Source organism: Stenella coeruleoalba (assembly GCF_951394435.1).
Source record: "Stenella coeruleoalba genome assembly, chromosome: 14".
Taxonomy (NCBI): domain Eukaryota; kingdom Metazoa; phylum Chordata; class Mammalia; order Artiodactyla; family Delphinidae; genus Stenella; species Stenella coeruleoalba.
In genome coordinates, this window is record NC_137160.1 from 48,133,601 (window position 1) to 48,147,052 (window position 13,452).

General features: G+C 40.9%; 1 long non-coding RNA gene across 4 annotated transcripts in view; it reads left to right on the forward strand.

The window, feature by feature from the left end:
• The window catches only part of LOC307196813, a 372,865-nt gene that overhangs the window by 254,854 nt on the left and 104,559 nt on the right, over positions 1–13,452 (forward strand). For 3 of the 4 annotated variants that reach the window (XR_013831230.1, XR_013831231.1, XR_013831232.1), the window contains exon 3: positions 10,855–10,939. This is a non-coding gene — a long non-coding RNA (uncharacterized lncRNA). Of the gene's footprint in view, positions 1–10,353; positions 10,510–10,854; positions 10,940–13,452 lie in introns of all 4 variants that reach the window. The other variant, XR_013831233.1, reaches the window with a different exon arrangement.

Genomic DNA, 13,452 nt, shown 5'->3' on the forward strand with positions numbered 1-13,452 from the left:
GAGGACTGGGGTTGGCGGCGTGAACACAGCCTGCAGGGGGTTAGTGCACCACGGCTAGCCGGGAGGGAGTCCGGGGAAAAGTCTGGACCTGCCGAAGAGGCAAGAGACTTTTACTTCCCTCTTTGTTTCCTGGTGTGCAAGGAGAGGGGATTAAGAGTGCTGCTTAGAGGAGCTCCAGAGACGGGCGCGAGCCGCGGCCAAAAGTGCGGACCCCAGAGACAGGCATGAGACACTACGGCTGCTGCTGCCGCCACCAAGAAGCCTGTGTGTGAGCACGGGTCAATATCCACACCCCCCTTCCGGGGAGCCTGTGCAGTGCGCCACTGCCAGGGTCCTGTGATCCAGGGACAACTTCCCTGGGAGAACGCACGGCGCGCCTCAGGCTGGTACAACGTCATGCCGGCCTCTGCCGCCGCAGGCTCGCCCCACACTCCGTACCCCTCCCTCCCCCCGGCCTGAGTGAGCCAGAGTCCCCGAAGCAGCTGCTCCTTTAACCCTGTCCTGTATGAGCGAAGAACAGACGCCCTCCGTCGACCTACACGCAGAGGCGGGGCCAAATCCAAAGCTGAGCCCCTGGGAGCTGTGAGAACAAAGAAGAGAAAGGGAAATCTCTCCCAGCAGGCTAAGAAGCAGCGGATTAAAGCTCCACAATCAACTTGATGTACCCTGCATCTGTGGAATACATGAATAGACAACGAATCATCCCAAATTGAGGAGGTGGACTTTGAGAGCAAGATTTATGATTTTTTCCCCCATTTCCTCTTTTTGTGAGTATGTGTATGCTTGGTTCTGTGTGAGATTTTGTCTGTATAGCTTTGCTTCCACCATTTGTCCTAGGGTTCTATCCGTCTGTTGTTTTTTTCTTTTTTTTCTTCTTCTTTAAAAAAATTTTTTTCTTAATAATTATTTTTTATTTTAATAACTTTATTTTATTTTATCTTCTTTCTTTCTTTCCTTCCTTCCTTCCTTCCTCCCTCCCTCCCTCCTTTCCTTCCTTCCTTCCTTTCTTTCTTTCTTTCTCGCTTTCTACTTTTTCTCCCTTTTATTCTGAGCTGTGTGGATGAAAGGCTTTTGGTGCTGCAGCCAGGAGTCAGTGCTGTGCCTCTGAGATGGAAGAGCCAACTTCAGGACACTGGTCCACAAGAGACCTCCCAGCTCCACATAATATCAAACGGCGAAAATCTCCCAGAGATCTCCATCTCAATACCAGCACCCAGCTTCACTCAACAACCAGCAAGCTACAGTACTGGACACCCTATGCTAAACAACTAGCAAGACACAAACACAACCCCACCCATTGGCAGAGAGGCTGCCTAAAATCATAATACATCCACAGACACCCCAAAACACACCACCAGACGTGGACCTGCCCACCAGAAAGACAAGATCCAGCCTCGTCCATCAGAACACAGGCACTAGTCCCCTCCACCTGGAAGCCTACACAACCCACTGAACCAACTTTAGCCACTGGGGACAGACACCAAAAACAACGGGAACTACGAACCTACAGCCTACAAAAAGGAGACCCCAAACACAGTAAGTTAAGCAAAATGAGAAGACAGAAAAACACACAGCAGATGAAGGAGCAAGATAAAAACCCACCAGACCTAACAAATGAAGAGGAAATAGGCAGTCTACCTGAAAAAGAATTCAGAATAATGCTAGTAAAGAGGATCCAAAATCTTGGAAATGGAATAGACAAAATGCAAGAAACAATTAACAAGGACCTAAAAGAACTAAAGATGAAACAAGCAACGATAAACAACACAATAAATGAAATTATAAATACTCTAGATGGGATCGATAGCAGAATAACTGAGGCAGAAGAACGGATGAGTGACCTGGAAGATAAAATAGTGGAAATAACTACTGCAGAGCAGAATAAAGACAAAAGAATGAAAAGAACTGAGGACAGTCTCAGAGACCACTGGGACAGCATTAAACGCACCAACATTCGAATTATAGGGGTTTCAGAAGAAGAAGAGAAAAAGAAAGGGCCTGAGAAAATATTTGAAGAGATTATAGTTGAATCAAACTTCCCTAATATGGGAAAGGAAATAGTTAATCAAGTCCAGGAAGCACAGAGAGTCCCATACAGGATAAATCCAAGGAGAAATACGCCAAGACACATACTGATCAAACTGTCAAAAATTAAATACAAAGAAAGTATATTAAAAGCAGCAAGGGAAAAACAACAAATAACACACAAGGGAATCCCCATAAGGTTAACAGCTGATCTTTCAGCAGAAACTCTGCAAGCCAGAAGGGACTGGCAGGACATATTTAAAGTGATGAAGGAGAAAAACCTGCAACCAAGATTACTCTACCCAGCAAGGCTCTCATTCAGATTCGATGGAGAAATTAAAACCTTTACAGACAAGCAAAAGCTGAGAGAGTTCAGCACCACCAAACCAGTTTTACAACAAATGCTAAAGGAACTTCTCTAGGCAAGAATCACAAGAGAAGGAAAGACCCACAATAACGAACCCAAAACAATTAAGAAAATGGGAATAGGAACATACATATCGATAATTACCTTAAATGTAAACAGACTAAATGCTCCCACCAAAAGACACAGATTGGCTGAATGGATAGAAAAACAAGACCCATATATATGCTGTCTACAAGAGACCCACTTCAGACCTAGAGACACATACAGACTGAAAGTAAGGGGCTGGAGAAAGATACTCCATGCAAATGGAAACCAAAAGAAAGCTGGAGTAGCAATTCTCATATCACACAAAACAGACTTTAAAAATAAAGACTATTAGAAGAGACAAAGAAGGACACCACATAATGATCAAGGGATCGATCCAAGAAGAAGATATAACAATTGTAAATATTTATGCACCCAACATAGGAGCACCTCAATACATAAGGCAAATGCTAACAGCCATAAAAAGGGAAATCGACAGTAACACATTCATAGTAGGGGACTTAAACACCCCACTTTCACCATGGACAGATTATCCAAAATGAAAATAAATAAGGAAACACAAGCTTTAAATGATACATTAAACAAGATGGACTTAATTGATATTTATAGGACATTCCATCCAAAAACAACAGAATCCACATTTTTCTCAAGTGCTCATGGAACATTCTCCAGGATAGATCATATCTTGTGTCACAAATCAAGCCTTGGTAAACTTAAGAAAATTGAAATTGTATCAAGTATCTTTCTGACCACAACGCTATGAGACTAGATATCAATTACAGGAAAAGATCTGTAAAAAATACAAATGGAGAATAAACAATACACTACTTAATAACGAAGTGATCACTGAAGAAATCAAAGAGGAAATAAAAAAATACTTAGAAACAAATGACAATGGAGACACGACGACCCAAAACCAATGGGATGCAGCAAAAGCAGTTCTGAGAGGGAAGTTTATAGCAATACAATCCTACCTTAAGAAACAGGAAACATCTTGAATAAACAGCCTAACCTTGCACCTAAAGCAATTAGAGAAAGAAGAACAAAAAAACCCCAAAGTTAGCAGAAGGAAAGAAATCATAAAGATCAGAGCAGAAATAAATGAAAAAGAAATGAAGGAAACGATAGCAAAGATCAGTAAAACTAAAAGCTGGTTCTTTGAGAAGATAAACAAAATTGATAAACCATTAGCCAGACTCATCAGGAAAAAAAGGGAGAAGACTGAAATCAATAGAATTAGAAATGAAAAAGGAGAAGTAACAACTGACACTGCAGAAATACAAAAGAACCTGAGAGATTACTACAAGCAACTCTATGCCAATAAAATGGACAATATGGAAGAAATGGACAAATTCTTAGAAATGCACAACCTGCCAAGACTGAATCAGGAAGAAATAGAAAATATGAACAGACCAATCACAAGCACTGAAATTGAAACTGTGATTAAAAATCTTCCAGAAAACAAAAGCCCAGGACCAGATGGCTTCACAGGTGAATTCTATCAAATATTTAGAGAAGAGCTAACAGCTATCCTTCTCAAACTCTTCCAAAATATAGCAGAGGGAAGACCACTCCCAAACTCATTCTACGAGGCCACCATCACCCTGATACCAAAACCAGACAAGGATGTCACAAAGAAAGAAAACTACAGGCCAATATCACTGATTAACATAGATGCAAAAATCCTCAACAAAATACAAGGAAACAGAATCCAACAACACATTAAAAGGATCATACACCATGATCAAGTGGGGTTTATTCCAGTAACACAAGGATTCTTCAATATACGCAAATCGATCAACATGATACACCATATTAACAAACTGAAGGAGAAAAACCATATGATCATCTCAATAGATGCAGAGAAGGCTTTCGACAAAATTCAACACCCATTTATGATAAAAACCCTGCAGAAAGTAGGCATAGAGGGAACTTTCCTCAACATAATAAAGGCCATATATGACAAACCCACAGCCAACATCGTCCTCAATGGTGAAAAACTGAAAGCACTTCCACTAAGATCAGGAACAAGACAAGGTTGCCCACTCTCACCACTCTTATTCAACATAGCTTTGGAAGTTTTAGGCACAGCAATCAGAGAAGAAAAGGAAATAAAAGGAATCCGAATCGGAAAAGAAGAAGTAAAGCTGTCACTGTTTGCAAATGGCATGATACTATTCATAGAGAATCCTAATGATGCTACCAGAAAACTAGTAGAGCTAATCAATGAATTTGGTAAAGTACCAGGATACAAAATTAATGCACAGAAATCTCTGGCATTCCTATACACTAATGATGAAAAATCTGAAAGTGAAATCAAGAAAACACTCCCATTTACCATTGCAACAAAAAGAATAAAATATCTAGGAATAAACCTACCTAAGGAGACAAAAGACCTCTATGCAGAAAATTATAAGACACTGATAAACGAAATTAAAGATGATACAAATAGATGGAGAGAGATATACCATGTTCTTGGATTGGAAGAATCAATATTGTGAAAATGACTCTGCTACCCAAAGCAATCTACAGATTCAATGCAATCCCTATCAAACTACCACTGGCATTTTTCACAGAACTAGAACAAAAAATTTCACAATTTGTATGGAAACACAAAAAAACCCCGAATAGCCAAAGCAATCTTGAGAACGAAAAATGGAGCTGGAGGAATCAGGCTCCCTGACTTCAGACTATACTACAAAGCTACCGTAATCAAGAAGGTATGGTACTGGCACAGAAACAGAAAGATAGATCAGTGGAACAGGTTAGAAAGCCCAGAAATAAACCCACGCACATATGGTCACCTTATCTTTAATAAAGGAGGCAGGAATATACAGTGGAGAAAGGACAGCCTCTTCAATAAGTGGTGCTGGGAAAGCTGGACAGGTACATGTAAAATTATGAGATTAGATCACTCCCTAAGACCATACACAAAAATAAGCTCAAAACGGATTAAAGACCTAAATGTAAGGCCAGACACTATAAAACTCTTAGAGGAAAACATAGGCAGAACACTCTATGACATAAATCACAGCAAGTTCCTTTTTGACCCACCTCCTAGAGAAATGGAAATAAAAATAAAAATAAACAAATGGAACCTAATGAAACTTCAAAGCTTTTGCACAGCAAAGGAAACCATAAAGAAGACCAAAAGACAACCCTCAGAATGGGAGAAAATATTTGCAAGTGTAGCAACTGACAAAGGATTAATCTCCAAAATTTATAAGCAGCTCATGCAGCTCAATAACAAAAAAACAAACAACCCAATCCAAAAATGGGCAGAAGACCTAAATAAACATTTCTCCAAAAAAGATATACAGACTGCCAACAAACACATGAAAGAATGCTCAACGTCATTAATCATTAGAGAAATGCAAATCAAAACTCCAATGAGATATCATCTCACACCAGTCAGAATGGCCATCATCAAAAAATCTAGAAACAATAAATGCTGGAGAGGGTGTGGAGAAAAGGGAACACTCTTGCAGTGCTGGTGGGAATGTAAATTGGTACAGCCACTATGGAGAACAGTATGGAGGTTCCTTAAAAAACTGCAAATAGAACTACCATATGACCCAGCAATCCCACTACTGGGCATATACCCTGAGAAAACCATACTTCAAAAAGAGTCATGTACCACAATGTTCATTGCAGCTCTATTTACAGTAGCCCAGAGATGGAAACAACCTAAGTGCCCATCATCGGATGATTGGATAAAGAAGATGTGGCACATATATACAATGGAATATTACTCAGCCATAAAAAGAAACGAAATTGAGTTATTTGTAGTGAGGTGGATGGACCTAGAGTCTGTCATACAGAGTGAAGTAAGTCAGAAAGAGAAAGACAAATACCATATGCTAACACATATATATGGCATTTAAGAAAAAAAAAGTCATGAAGAACCTAGGGGTAAGACATGAATAAAGACACAGACCTAGTAGAGAATGGAATTGAGGATATGGTGAGGGGGAAGGGTAACCTGTGGCAAAGCGACAGAGTGGCATGGACATATATACACTACCAAACATAAAATAGATAGCTAGTCGGTAGCAGCCACATAGCACAGGGTGATCAGCTCGGTGGTTTGTGACCACCTAGAGGGGTAGGATAGGGAGGGTAGGAGGAAGGGAGAGGCAAGAGGGAAGTGATATGGGAACATATGTATATGTATAACTGATTCACTTTGTTATAAAGCAGAAACTAACACACCACTGTAAAGCAATTATACTCCAATAAAGATGTAAAAAAAAAAAAAGGTGAAGTATTGATGTGTACTACAACATGGATGAACCTTGAAAACATGATAAGTGAAAGAAGCAAACACCAAAAGCCACATATTTTATGATTCCCCTTATATGAAATGTCCAGAATAGGCAAATCCATTGGGACAGAGAGTCGATTAGTGATTGTCAGAGGTTGGGGACCAGGGAAATGGGGAGTGACTGCTAATGGGTATGGGTTTCTTTTTCAGGTGATGGAAATGTTCTAAGATTAGCTAGTGATGATGATTGCATAGCTCTGTGAATATACTAGAAATCATTAAATTATACATGTTTGAAGAGTGAATTTTATGGTATGTGAATTGTATCTTAATAAAGCTGTCATAAAAAAAGATGATGGAACTTCTTATCTGTTTCTAGAGTGCAAACTGCTCTTAAAAATATTATAGAGGGCTTCCCTGGTGGCGCAATGGTTGAGAGTCTGCCTGCCGACGCAGGGGACATGGGTTCGTGCCCCGGTCCAGGAGGATCCCACATGCCGCGGAGAGGCTGCACCCGTGAGCCATGGCCACTGACCCTGTGCGTCCGGAGCCTGTGCTCCGCAATGCGAGGGGCCGCAACAGTGAGAGCCCTGCGTACCGCAAAAAAAAAAAAAAAAAAAAAAAAAAAAAGGTTATAGAGACTTTTATCCCTACTTTTCTCTTCACTGCCGTCTCAGCACCTCATTCCTTAGCTCTGCTGTTTACATCCCACAGTTCATAGGGAAAGAGAGAAGGGAGAAAACTAAGGAAGGAGGAAAAAATATGGAGCTCTTCTAGACAATATCTTCTTGCCTCAAAATAAAGTGGCTGAAATTATACGATAGCAAAAAAAGAATTAAAGACATATTTCTACTACATTAAAAAACTGAGTATGATGGCTTCCTTTGATGTAGAGAAAAATATCAGAACTAAACGAAATAAAATAAAATGAGTATAATTTAAACTTTACTAGTGTTTAACATATCATGCAATAGTACTACTTACATATAATTTATACATAAATGTACATGTGCCAGGGTTCATGCTTACAAACTTTTTCTTCATAAAGTTGTACAGTCAAAAAAGTTAATAAAAAGTTTGGAGACCACCATCTAGTCCATGGTACTGTAGGAAACAATAGCTTTTCAAGGTTAAGCACACAGACTTGGTCTGACAGCCTGAGTTCAAGTGCAGCCTATTCTCTTTAAATCACTGCTTACTTCAGTGTGTCTGTCAACATTCAATCAGAAAAAGACCAGGTAGTTCAATAGAGGGCATTTAACTTGGAGAACTAAGTCCAAAGGTGTTGGAAGGAATAATAAGTTCAAGAAGAAATAGAGAGGCAACCCCAAGATTTGTAACACCAGGAAGCTGCTACTTCTGTCAGGGCTAGAGGGACAAAGGATGGGGAAGGTTTTAACAGAGACTAGGAGCCACTGGGATTGAGGACTCAGAAGAGAGGGACTGTCCAGCAAGAGCTGGAACCATTGAGAAGCAGCCCCTGCGGGAGAGAGTGTACCACACAATGGGAGACAGGTGACTTCTCCCTCCATGGTGCCCTCTCGTGTCCTGCCAGTGTCTGCCATTGGCTGAACCCCTGGCAGAGGAGCCTGGGAAGCTTAGTTTACAGGGATTTGTCTTCCTGCAAAACCACATGAAGCTAGGGTAGGGCAAAGAATGAACACATGGTGTCCTCCTCTTTAAGAGAAGAATAACAAACAGTGTGAACTTCATAGGATTATTGTGGAGACTAAATGAGATTATGGGAAACCCTTAGTATAGTCGGCACACACTAAGTGCTCAGCAAGTATTAGCTAAAATTTCACAGTTTGAACTTAAATAGGGACACTGTGTACTTGAAATCGACACTTTGGGGATTCTAAAATATCACCAATTCATTATAAGAAATATTAGTGATGTAATTAGACTTAGTGGAATTCTTTTGTAATACTGATATTGACAGAGAGTTGAACACCAATAGTATAGGCTAATTGTGTTATAATGGCAAAAAGAGGATAACCAAGACTTAGGCAAATAAGTGGCAGAGTGTAGACCAGGGAACCACCATACAGGGATGCACATCCTAGCTCATTGGTAACTAGTTGTTTGACATTGGACTCGGGGCCTCAGAGCTTTCACTGGTGAAATTAGCAGCCTAGACTAGATGACCTCTAATTTCTTCCCGTCGTTGCTATCCTCAGAAGGAATAGTACAGAGCACAGGAGGCCATTATTAAATTAACTGGTGAGAATGACAACTACTCTTCTGGTATATTTTTCTTCTATTACTGTTTTTCATTAAATTAAGGGAAGATTTCATTGTAAAAGTGTTCAAACTGACTTTTTTTGTCATGAAAAAAATCAGGAAATAGATTTCTTTATATCTGTATACCTATGTACATGCAAGGAACCTAATATTAAAAGGCTGTACCGTAGTGTATCAATTACATCAAACTTCTAAAGTTGTTAGAATCAATTTAATTCATGTCCAAGCCAGTAAAAACAAATTGCTTATCCAATAGCAAATAATTTAGATTCTGAAGTGAAAACGTCGCCCCATGTGTCTATTAACTGTCTCCAGAATTGATGTTAATTATTATGATCATCGGTAAGCCATGATCAATGCACAGTGTTGAATCCTGTGCAGCAGACGCTGCGTGCGAGGCTCAGAACAAAGCTTGGCCTCTGCTCTTTTAAGCTGAAGCTTTTACGTACCAGGAACTTACTAAAGTCAGAACTGTTGAGCTGTACCTTACACCCTTGGACTTCCTTTTCAGGATAGTTCTTTAAGAGAGATAGTCCAATGTTTGCAGCAGTAGATTCAAGGAAAATAATCTTTTACATGTATTGAAACTAAGTGCAATTTATATTACTTTACATATCATGCATCCTGAACAATAAGAATTACTTGCTTTGAGGACATTAAACATATTCAAGTTCTAATTGTAGATAGCTGATCATTAACATTTTTATGCAAATATAAAAGTAATATCTTGGTATTTTTAATATCCCATTCTGTGGAAAGTCTCAGTTATTCCTTTGATTTCTCTTTTCTTCTGTCTCCTTTTATCCTTTCACTACTGACCCTGGAATTATCTGTAATGTGTACCAGCTGTTTCTTTTCTGTGTCTGGTTTTCTCACTTTATTATTCCTATTTCTTATTATTCTTATCGTTGAGCTGGAAGTTGGAAATTCGGATGCTCAGGAACTCTCTATTCAATTGGGGGTGTTTTGAGTGCAAAGTCCATGCTATAGCCAGGGCCATAGTGTCAGCTATTAAATCCTGGTTAAATAGGAGATGCTGGGCATGAGAGGGGAGAAGAGGAGGAAAACCAATGTGGAAAAACAGATAGGAACTGCTCTCTGGTGGGAAAAGTGTAAGAAATTGTCCCTGCTTCTGGATACGTGTCACTGGGTAAATGCCACAGAAGAACCGAAGTCACACAAAAATGGGGAAGCGACAGACTTGTTAAAAGAAAAAGGAAAACTGGCCTATTAAGCTTAGTCTAACCAGCTTACCATTCTTTTTATTGTCCATCCCCCGAGCTTGGTAAAAGTTTTTGCCTCATTTGGGAGCAAAACAAGTCCTCATCTTTTTGTCGTTGTTATTGTTTGGGGTTTTCCATTCTGTTTTTTGTTTGTTTGTTTGTTTTGTTTTGTTTTTGCTTTGTAGATGCTCCTTGGAGTAGAGAATATTCTTTGAGCAAAGAGTAAAGAGGGCTTGACCTTTACTTTGGGGAAAAAAATGTGCTCCCAATTACCGTAATTATGTTTGCAGAGGAGAAATATTGAGAACAAATCACATGGTTGGATGGATGCTGTCCTGAGGGTGAGGAGTGCTTACAGTGACCAAGACTTTCAGGTCTATGACTAGGTTACGACCGATGAGGGTGGATGTAGCCACTGGGGATCCTCCACCTGGGCTGGGGGATTCTACTGATTACCAGAACCACTCAAAATGATGTGTTGAGGTTGAGAGTGGGGCTTGGGAGCTGAGAAGCTGAACCTAAGAATGCGGTCTCTGATCTGGTCCAAGACCTACATTTTTAGAACAATTCCCTAGTAGCTACTTTTAGAGACTTCCTTTAGTATGAAGCCTAGCGTATGTGTGCACCATTATCGGTATAGTCTAGGCAGTCAGTTCTTGAAATAATTTTGTTTCTCATGGTTGTAGGTGAATAGCTCTCAGATGGCAGCTGCATCAGGACAGCAGAGAGCAACAGTCGCTGTGGGCTGCTTTTCCATCTGCTGGCTCATAGGTGGGTAGAATCTGTCCTCTCTCCTCTTTTAGCAACTCTGAACCTGGAGCATGTACTTCTACAACCCGGCTGAATCATCCTCCCCTCTCTCTCCTCCAATAAACCCCTGCCCTTCTCTCACTAAACTGTCATGTTTATAATCTCACTTTTTTTCTCGATTCATTTTATACTTTGTGTTATTATTTATTAATTTATTAATTGCTTCCAGACTTCAGCTTTATTGTTATGAACTATTGTTAATATTTTAATGGTATTTAGTTCCCTCATTGCTGGTATTTATCTCTTCACCATCAATTCCCTATTCCCAGCTGTTGTTTTGAACTAGCGTTATATATTATTATGTTTCTTCATTGCCTCTTCTCTCTGTCACAGCTGACTGCTTTTTTACCTCTCCCTCTGTGGACTTTCCTACTGTTCTCCCTCTCCGAGTTGCTCTGAATACTTTGTTGTACCTCTCTCCATTCACTGCCCTTCCAATAAAATGCATGATATTTTTCGATTCCCCTTTACTTCTTCTCTAATAGCTTTCTCTGTTGCCTTGGGGGCATTTTATGGTGCATTTATTCCCTAGAGCACAGCCAGGGTCCCTCTCCCTCTCCCTCCCCGACCTTTCTGATTCAATTCCAGTCTCCTCCACAACCTTCTCATCAACGGTTCCCAACGCTCCCACTCCCAGGGCTGCCCTTGCAGCCTTCTTGTTTTTGCTCTGGACTCAGGTTTCTGCTCTGGTTTTCACCTCACTGACTCCTATCCCTTCCACATTTTCTGAACTTATCCATCTTCTTTAAAGTGGTTCATCCAGCCTAGGCTTTTATTCTAAATACATAATATTCCTTCCCCCCAAAAAACTACCCTACATGTATCTTTTCCTCTAGAATTACATACTAATGTTTATTGAGTATCTTCTGTAAAACAGGCTTAAGAAACCATTGTAAGAGACGTAAATGCAATATCTCTTTTAATCTCAGCAAGGACAATAGTAGTTCTGTGAGGGAGGTGTTACCCCTGATGCGGAAACTGAGACTGAGGAAGTGAAATGTTTGTCCTCTCTTACATGTTAGTGAGTGGTGGGCTGGGATATCCATCAGGTCTGACTCCAGAACACAAACTCTCGACCACCAGCCTCTGCCAAGCCCATGGACAACAGCTGTCTTGACTGAGTGAAGGCAGCCTCTCTATTTCCTTGGCCCCCATCATTAGCAGCTTCCCTGTCCTAATAAAGGAGTTGAACCCTCATTTTCTGTAGCACTTTAGCTGGCATTTTTTCTCTTCACACCACTCTGTTAAGGATATTCCATCTGTTCTTTCTCCTCCTTGGGGAGGAGAGCTGTCTGGCAGTAGACAATAGGTGCAGATGCAGGCAGCAGGTGGCCCAGGGAGTCTGTCACTGAGCAGCAGGAAGACATAGGCTGTTGATCAGGCAAATCTATGAAAGCACCTGGGGATACAAGGACCCAGTCCTGAGGGACCTGGGGCATCAGGCTGGGAGCTAAAGTGGAAAGTCAGGCAACAGATAAGCCATTGATGTAGATACTGGAACTAGGGCACAAGGTGGGTTTGTACACAAAGATTGAGGTAAAGCCCAGGAACATGGACCGGATCCAAGGGCAGACTGACATGAGGTAGAGCTGTGGACTGGGACTGGCTCTGTCCCAGAGTCAGGGGCAGATGAGGCTCTCGTCGAGGCTGTGACCTTGGTGTGATGTGATGAAGCCTTGGAAGGTGGTACCAGGCAAGGAGAAGTCGGTTTGCTTATGAGAGATGCTCTAAAAGTTGGACATGACATGGTGAATACGAGTAGCTTACATCATTCCTGAGGAATCCCTGATGGGACTCAAATTTTTGTTTTTATATTTACTTTTCTATCGATGAGCCAAGAACTCAAATTGGTTTATCTAAAGACCTGTTAAAAGTGTTGATTTGGATCAACCCATATTCTTTTTTTGGAGGTATGCAATTAGTTTTAAGTACCTAGGTTGCTTCTAAGAGTGGTACTGCATTAACAGGTTAAATAACCAGTAGTTTTGGATGCCTATTTGCAGAAAACATTTTGTTCGTTGATGTGGTAAGAATCATTTTCCAGTAGGAGTGAAAAATTACTCCATGCTTCATGTTTCTTATAGTTTCCTGTGACCAAGTGCTGGCTGGAGTTAGAGGTTTACTCTGTGGCCATGAGACCCAAACCTTTCCTGATCCATGTACCTTCTAAGGTTGTGGGTTTTTGTTTTTGTTTTTGTTTTTGTTTTTTTGCTCTGATTTACCCAGTACTTTGTCTCTTGAATATGGTGGAAGTTAGCAGGAAATACCCACATGAAATGAATGCTGTTGGGTCCTGCCTGCATGACAGGAGGTGCAGCCCTCCCCTTCCTGCTGCAGAGTTGGCTGCTAACAGCTGAGCTGCCTTCCTTTCGGTAGAATTGCGTACGTTCCCTCCCTGGTCCCCATGCATCCTACAGCCAAAGGCCTGACTGGTGCGGGGGCACAAAAGACTTGAGACGGCACTGATTTTGTAG